This window comes from Pygocentrus nattereri, chromosome 3, assembly GCF_015220715.1.
Source record: "Pygocentrus nattereri isolate fPygNat1 chromosome 3, fPygNat1.pri, whole genome shotgun sequence".
In the NCBI taxonomy this organism is placed as follows: domain Eukaryota; kingdom Metazoa; phylum Chordata; class Actinopteri; order Characiformes; family Serrasalmidae; genus Pygocentrus; species Pygocentrus nattereri.
In genome coordinates, this window is record NC_051213.1 from 50,092,038 (window position 1) to 50,101,467 (window position 9,430).

Below are 9,430 nucleotides of genomic sequence, written 5' to 3' on the forward strand. Positions count from 1 at the left end.
TCCTGAAATTAATTTCACCTGAGCTGCATAATGCAAAGCCTCCTGCAATTTGTTTGCAACTCAGCCGCAGCACATATAACAGTCACGGGCTGAGTTTACGCAGTGGAACATTAATACAGCCGGTTGCATTTTGCATGCAACTTAATTTCCGTGCAACTTGACAGTGATCTGAAGCAATTACAAACGAAGTTGCATGCAACACATTCAATTATGCCACCCAGTTAGATAAACTAGCAGCTCTTATTGTTGACACACATTATTGTTCTGGCAACAAATATACAGTCTTAGAAAAGATGGTTCTTTAAGGGTTCTTTAGTGAAGAAAATGGTTCTATATATAACCACGATCACTCAAAGAGCCCTTTGCATGATGAAAGGGTTCTTCAGATGGATGGAGAATGTGTTGTACCTCCAGCAGCACTGCTGTGTCTGATCCACTCAGACCAACACAACACACCACCACCACGTCAGTGTTACTGCAGTGCTGAGAATGACCCACCACCCAACCAGTACCTGCTCTGTGAGGGTCCATGGGGGTCCTGACCACTGAAGAACAGGGTAACAGAGTATCAGAGAAACAGATGGACTACAGTCTGTAACTGTAGAACTACAGAGGGGAACTAAACGGTCAGTGGAGCTGATACAGTGGACAGTGGTGTAGAAACAAGGAGGTGGTCAGAATGTTCTGACTCACTAGTATTTTCATTGGGGCGCTAAGGTGGCTGCACCTAGTTCAGAGACCCTGGTCGGCACCTTCCTAACGACGTGTCGTAGTCCGAGGAGGTTCTGAGGACTGTGTAAGGCTTTCAGAGAGGCCGTGATGTTGACCCTGGCTGAGAGCGTCCAGCAGAGCTGTTTGGAGTGAGTCACCCTGGTTTCTTGTGTGCGCCAATTCATAAGGCAGTTATAAGTGACGGCCAGAGTGCAGCTGTTCTTCTGCAGAACCCAACACTCCTCTCCTCCGTATGTTTCTTTCTCTCTCCCCCCGACTTCCCCTCCGCCTGTTTCCCAATTTGCTTTACACTAATCACCTCAACGTGCTGGAGTTTGGACAAGCGAACGAACCTCGTTTCTCTCCTCCCGCGTCCCCGACGCGGATGCGCGGATCACGTTTTATTTTGGTGCTCTTTTGACCTCGACCCCTGAGCTCACTGCGGAGAACATGCGGGCTCTGTGACCTCGCAGCTCCGTGCTCACAGTGGAGCCACACTCCGACAAGTATGTGAGGAATTAGCAGTGGATTCACAGGGTGTCCGTTACAGCTACTCACTCAATACCACTTTTCCCTGACGCCTCCTGGGAACAACGTGAGGAATACCCTACTTCCCACACTGACCGTGGCTCCAGGGCTCGTATTTACAGTCCAGGGTTACACGACTGATCCCGGATCTGTTTCCTCTGTATTTGAGGCGCCCATGGCTACCAAAACTGATTCTAGATCAGCATTGCTGCACCCGACATGAACCACACTGTCAGTGACAGGATTAATTAGACGAAAGAAAAGATCTTCGCCCACTGAATGGCTGAGGGGTACAGTATTCCCACTCAAAAGGTATGTATTCCCACTGAGGTGTATTGTATTCCAACTCAGGGGGTTGAAAATTCCAGCTGAATGGATATGATATCCCTACTGAGACTAACAGCATTCCAACTGATGCATCACAGCATTCCAGCTCACATGGTACGATATGTATATATCTAACCAAAGGTATAGTGTATATGGCCAAAAATATTTGGACACCCCACCTATTGAATTAAGGTGTTTCAGCCACACCCATTGCTAACAGGTGTGTATAAAATCAAGCACTTTTGCAGTCTCCATAGACAAGCACTGGAAGTAGAATGGGTCGTATTGAATGGCTCAGTGACTTTAACCGTGGCACTGCCATAGGACAACACCTCTGCCACAAGACAGTCTTTTCACCCTGCTAGAGCTGCCCCAGACAACTGTAAGTGCTGTTATTGTGAAATAAAAGCATCTATGAGCAACAACAGCTTAGCCACAAAGCAGTAGACCACACAAACTCACAGACTGGGACCAATGTTCCTCTGCTGCATCAGTCACCACAGAGTTACAAACTACCTCTGGAAGAAACAAGAGCTGTGCATCAAGAGCTTCATGAATTGCGTCTTCATGGCTGAGTAGCTGCACACAAGGCTTAGATCACTATACGCAATGCCAAGCGTTGACTGGAGGGGTGTAAAGCGCCACCACTGGACTCTGGAGCAGTGGAACTCTGTTCGCTGGAGTGATGAGTCAGCTTCTGTCAGTCTGATGATGAATCTGGGTTCGGTGGACCATGAGAACGTGACCTACTGGAATGCAGAGCCGATAGTAAAGTTTGGTGGAGGTGGAATGATGAGCTGGGGCTGTTTTTCAGGGTTTGGGCTCTCGGTTCCAGTGCAGGGTGATATTAATGATACAGCACAAAGACATTTTACACAGTTACATGCTTCCAGCTTTGCAGCAGCAGTTTGGGGAAGAACCTTTCCTGTTCAAATGACGATGCTGAACTTTTGAAAGGCAATTGCAAATGTTTGAGTAAAGATTTGAATGAAAATTCTAAACTTTTGAACGGTAAGTGGTTTGTTAGTGTAGTGGATAACACCACTGCCTTCTATGCTGTAGACTGAGGTTCAATCCCCTGCCTGGGTAAGAACCCTACACTATACCAATAAGAGTCCTTGGGCAAGACGCCTAACTCCACCTTGGCTTCCCTGTGTAAAATGATCAAGCTGTAAGTCGCTCTGGATGAAAGTGTCTACCAAATACCTTAAATGTAGTTATGAAGCTTTGAGTGGTAACGCTTTGTTCCCGGTTGACGGTTCTAAACCTTTGTTTGGTGATTCTAATCAGGAGCACTTTATTCCACATAGAGGGTGTAATGTTCTGAATCTAAGGTTGGGGCGCAATCTAACACCCAATGGGTGTAGCACTCTAACTAACAGCCTCGGTGTTCTAAATGAGGGTGTGTTGCTGTTTCAGGTTTTCCAGGCCTGCTCAGTGGAGATTCTCCAAAGCTTTTCATTAAAGGTCATAATTCCCAGACACTGTGTTCAGCTTTCCGTATCAAGCTTGAAATCCCAGGAAATACTCAGTTTTCACAGGTGTGATCTAGCTCTTCATAAGCGGCTGGCAATTTTTTTTTTTTTTTATTCTCTGTTCTTCTTTTTCTGGCAACGTATGAAAGACGATAAAAGACAAAGTAACAAAGCAAGGCAGAAAATCAACATGAAGGATTGCGGAGTGCGGAATGTGTATCATGTGGTCAGGAGCTGCTCACTCTGAGGAAGGCGAGGCTAGATTGCCTCGGTTGTATAAAAGCTGAAATGTACAGCGCCACCCAATCTCAGGTTACCTTTGAACACTCACACATGAAGAGTATCAGCGCACCACGATGATTTACACCGCAGTTGATTCGGTTTTGGAGATGAACACAGTCTGGAAATGAGATGAAGACTTTCTGTGATTTATAGATGAACTCCACACCCTGACCCGTGAACAGCGGTGATTTACTGAAGAGGCTCACGGGCTGTACGTTCACTCTCAGTGCTAATGAAACCATATGGGACGGTTTCACTCTCACACACGTGAACATGCAACACACACTGTTTAACTTCCACCTCTAACAGCTTTAACATCAGCACTGACGCTGTTAGTAAAAGCACTGCTGGTCAAAATAAGAAATTTCTTCATTTTTCTGTTTTCTTAGAATGATTTGAAAGCTGAAATGTGATTTTACACTTTTGATCAGTGATTGTAAATTATTGAACTGTGATTCTACATTTTTCAGCAGTGATTCGGGACTTTGGACTGCGATTCTAAACCTTTAAACAGTGATTTTAAACTTTTAAAGTGTAATTCGAAATTTTTAAACTGATTCTAAACTTTTCAACAGTGATTTTAAACGTTTTAACAGTAATTCTAAACTTTTGAAGAGTAATTCTAAACATTTAAACTGCAATTCTAAACTTTTAAACTGTAGTTTGACATTTTTTTTAACTGTGATTCCAAACTTTCCAACAGTAATTCTGAAATTTATAGTCTGATTCAAAACTTTTAAACTTTGAATAGGTGATTAAAAACTTTGGAGCGGTGATTCTAAACAGTGTTTCTTAACTTTTAAACTGTGATTCGAAACTTCGAAACAGTGATTTAAGTTTTTTTCAACAGTAATTCTAAACTTTTGAAGCGTAGTTTGACGTTTATAAACTGTGATACTAAACCTTTCAGTGATTCGGAACTTTAAGGTTTGATTCAAAACTTTTCCACTGTGATTCTAAACTGTAATTACAGCCTTTTAAACAGAGATTCTAAAATTTTGAACACCAATTCTAAACTATTTGGACTAATTCTAAAGTTTTGTGATTCTACACTTTGAGCTTTAGATTCTAAACGTTTTATACGCTGATGGTAAATGTCTGTGCAGTGATGGTAAACGGCCGAACAGCACTGTACATTGTGATAATATATATGACGGAGCTGTGACCTGTGCAGTGTTGAGGATCCTCCAGAAGGCCTGTAACCTGAAGCGCTCAGTGATAATATTACTGTTAACATTGATATTATTTGGTCGTGTTGCTGCTTTATCCTCAAGTTTTCTCTTTCTCCTTTATCTGGGCCACATGTGTACCACCTCTGGCTGAATGGGCAAGCAAGAAGTTTTCCTTTTCAGTGGAGCGTGTTTTTTTTTTCTTCTCTTTTCTGTTGCTCTAATGCAGAACAGAGCTTCCACTGGGCAGATCAGGGCTCTCACTCGGAGCTGCTCTTCCCCTCTTCCTTCCTCTGAACCGCACAGATTCCCATGATGCAAGCTCGTTAATTACAGCCTCTAATCAAATAATGCTGCCTATGAGCTCCACTTGATCACCTCACAGTCGTTCTGACATCAGAGCCCTACCCTTCCTCCTCCTCCTCCTCCTCCTCCTCCTCCTCGCTGGAAAGAACCGCACTGGATGTTTAACTGTGCAGATGTTGAAATGCAGATGTTCCTTTGATTCTGACGTGCTCTGGTTCGAGATTGTGTTTCACGTCACGAGCGGCTGTAAGACGATAAAACTCAACACCTGTGCAGACTGTGCGCTGATGAACTTCGCCGAGGTCGTATGGTTCAGCCGAGGTCGTATGGTTCCTTCGTGAGCTGCGTAGCTCTGCGCTCGCTGGGATCTGCGTTCCAAAAGGCCGGAGAGAACTGCAGAAGCTTCTTCCTCCAGGTCTGCTTGGATTGTTTGGGGGTCACGCTACATGAAGGCCCATTTTTGTGTCCGTAGCGTTTACAGATATATTACACTTGAAAGGCACGTCAGGTTTACAATTTATTTCTATTTTAAAATAAGTGCTATTTGAACAATTTCGCCTTCTTGAGCCTCAATTTATTAATATTGGTTTATAAATCAATCGTATAGAATCCGAGCACCACAGAAGAGCTCGTCCTCACAGTCGTGTGTGAAGGCTGAGGCCACGTTTTGAGGTAAACACACATTTTTGCATAATGCAAATGGCATAAAGGAAACAAAAGCCAAATAAATGTTATAAAATATATAATAAAAGTCCCCAGGAGTCGAGTCACTGCTGTTACGGCGTCTCTTATTCTGAAATAAAAGTCACGCCGATGACGTCACTCGACCCCCTTTGACCTGTTTTCTGAGGATCTATGGAGAAAAGCTCATGGTGAGTCCACTGTGTCTCTCAGTTCTCAGAGATCTTCTCATTCAGCTCATGATCTCATATGAAGCTTCTAGCTGACGTCACTGGTGTGACCGACTTTATTCTGAGGTCACTGTGAAAAAATAGAAACGCAAATGGATTAAATTCCATATTTTAGTGGACGTTCCCTGATGGACAGCGTGTGGTTTGATGTTCTGTGAAATGCGTCGATCATTAAAAACGTCTCTGGTGTTTCCTTCATTATGAGGAACACCGATGACGGTCAGTCACACCAGTGAGTTTATAGGTATTTGGGTGAAGGAACAGACCTCGTCTCCAGTTGAAGTGCGTCTTGCTGGTCCGCGTCAAATTTTGTCGACTACTTTTTACACCTTAAATGTGATGATCTGCCTCCAGAAACTTGTATTATAGAACCGATTTGTGTTGAAATCGGAGTTTTCGTGATGGGATTAGTAAACAAGGGCAGATTTATCTTCCTGCCTCTTACAAATCCTCAATTTGGTGGGTTTCAACAATATGTACTCTATTACAGAGTGAGCCTGGAGAGTCTGGAGAGTCTGGAGTCTGGAGTGGAGGGTGGGAGCCGTGCAGACGCTTCATTCCTGCTGGCCCACAAACATTTTCCCTGCAACAGAGCCACAGTGTGGACCTTATAACAACCTGCCTGTGTCCAAACCCACTAACCCCGCTTTCCCCACCGGCCTGTCTGTGAACCGCGCGGCTTTAAATGGCTTATTAGTAACTAATGGTGAGTAACACCCTGAGCTCGTCATTAACGTCTAGTGCCCGATTCCTGTTTTGGGGGTTAACCTGTTTCTGCGGTGCTGATCTGGCAGCTGTTCTGCTTTACTGTTCGTCTCTCCTCTCACTTTGGAGCCTCAGTGTTTTATTTTAGAGTCGAAACGAGGAGGAACGGAACCGGACAAGCTTTACGGCGTCGTCCTCACCGGCGTCTCTTCTGGTGCTTTAGGCCAATTCCAGCCTCACCGTTCCAATGCTGACAGATGCTGGAAGACAAAAACGCCGCAGTGGTCCTCGCTGTAGGACGCTGGCGTATGAAAGGCTGGTTTGTGTGGCCACTGGAGGTCATTTTTGGTTGTGTAGCTGCACATTTTGTTTCCGTGTGTGGGTGGAAAAGGGGGCAGAATGGGGTCACAACCTGCATACATTTGAACTATGAATAGATGTGGAAAATGGCATTTGGGCGAAAGAGGAGGCAAAGTATGTGTGTAAAACAAGGCAGAATTAACCCTTAAATGCCTGTGTATTTAACTTTTATTATCAACTCTAAAGAGCCCAAGATTATTCACTAATAAATGCCCTCGTCTCTTTACCCATAGATGCATGAGTTTATTTACTGATAAATAGGTTTATTAACCCTTCAATACAGGGTTTTATTACTGCATAAATGCATGGATTTACTAAGTAATAAAAGCATTAGTGTATTAATCAATACATAGATTGGGTTATTAACTAATTTGGGCATGGAGTTATTAAGCAATAAATGTGCAGGTTTATTAGCTAATAAATGCCTGGATTTATTAAGTAATAAATGCCTGGTTTATTAGCTAATAAATGCATGGGTTTATTAAGTAATAAATGCCTGGTTTATTAGCTAATAAATACATGGGTTTATTAATAAATGCATGGGTTTATTAATAAATGCACAGGTTTATTGGCTAATAAATGCATGGGTTTATTAATAAATGCACAGGTTTATTAGCTAATAAATGCATATGTTTATTTACTAATAAATGGGTTTATTAGTATAGACGGTTTTATCAACTAATAACTGCACAGGTTAAATAACTAGTAAATGCACGGGTTCCTAAGCTAATAAATGCACTTAATTAGTTCATTAATTAACTGCTACATTCTTTGAGCAGTCCAACAGAAGAATTACTGTCTGTTCTCAAAGAACCAAGCATGAAGAACCTTTGTAAAGGTCCTAGGAAAGGCTTTTAAATTGGTAAAGAACATTTACATGATATATAAAAGTCCTTTACCCATGAAACTCTCTCTTCAGATGAGGTTCTTTAGGGCTCACAATCTTCTGGGGGATCACTCACTTTTTGGCAGTGAAGGAGATCCTTTAATTGGTGTAACTGGTGTTGTTCCTGCGTACTTTAGGGACTTTAGGGCGCATACTACTTGATCTAGAACCTGCCCCAATGGTGTAAAACTGTCAGAACAATAACAAAATAGTCAAATTAATAAAAATTGTAATATTTCAAGATTTAGTTTTTAACTTGTCTGAAACGATGGCTGATCTAGAGGAGGAGGAGGTTGAAGGTCCCTGGGTTGGACTGGGCTTCTCTGGTTGACCGTAAGCAGAAAGAGAGGCCGAGGCGGTTCTTTGATGTTTTGGGCTCTGGCTCAGTGCAGGAGGGCTGTTCATGAGGGAGAGAACCGCAGAGTAAACGGAACACCTGAATGCTCCTCTGTTCTCTCAGCTGATGCTGCTCACCTGCCTGAGAGGCTGAAACGGAGCTGATGTTTTTAGGTCAGAACGTCTCTGTGGAAACAAGCGTGAAACTTCAGGGTGAGAAGAGACGATACACTTCAAAGGAAGGGTTCTAAGCTATTCAAATCAGACCCAAATAGAAGATCACACATCTGCTCTGAGAAAATGATCTTCAGTGTATCACATATTCAGACAAACATAAAAATGGTTCTTACTAAGAACATCCCTTTCAAGAACCTGCCAGGAACAAACCACTCGAAAACTTGGCAAGAACATATCATTCAAGAACATACCAAGAACAAACCGTTCAAGAATGTACCGAGAACATCCTACTGAAGAACTTACCGAGAATATCCTATTCAAGAACCCACTGAGAACATACCATTCAAAACCATGCCAAGAAAATACCATTCAAGAACTTACCAAGAACATCCCATCCAAAAATGTACCAAGAAACGCAACATTCAAGAATGTGCCAGAAACATACCATTCAAGAACATATCAAGAACATACTATTCAAGAATGTACCAAGAACATACCATTCAGGAGTAGGAAGGTACCAATAACCCAGTTACAAATGTACCAAAAACACAACATTCAAGAACGTACCAAGAACATACAATTCAAGTACTTATCAAGAGCATGCAGAACATCCTATTCAAGAACTTACCAAGAACACACCATTCTTCAGAATAAAAGTGCCACAAAACATTTTCATGAAACGACAGAAAAACTACTGTCAGTTAAGATGTAAACCGAGTCGTTCTGAGCGGTTTGGCGTGAAAATCTCTGTTCTAGAATCAGAACCGTTCACAGTGGTGGTGATGGGAACCAGACGTCCCTCTAAAAGCTCCTACAGAAAGTTCCTACATGAACTGGTTCTGAATTCACTGCCTGATGACTGAGACGCTGTTTTATGAGAGTTTAGAGAACTTCAACTCCATTCATGGTGGAGGGAGACATGCAGGGCGCTGTGCGGCAAAATAGTCCCCAAAGAAAACTCAGTATTCCAGATTTTCCACTGTTTTCCATCATCAGCATTCCATATAAACTCAGAAGACTCGTGTAGGTTCTCTGGTGGTTCTGGATGGTAAATAAAGTGTCTATATCTGTGTTGTAGTCATGGCGACGCCTGGTTCCCATCACCACCACTGTAAAGACGCCTGAACCACTTCACACCAAACCCTCTGAACCTCTCTGGTTACACTTCACACTGAATTAGCCAGACATTTCTGAAACCTCGGTGGAGTTTCTGAGATTTCTTACTGTACCTCCACATCTCAAAATCAGCACATCCAC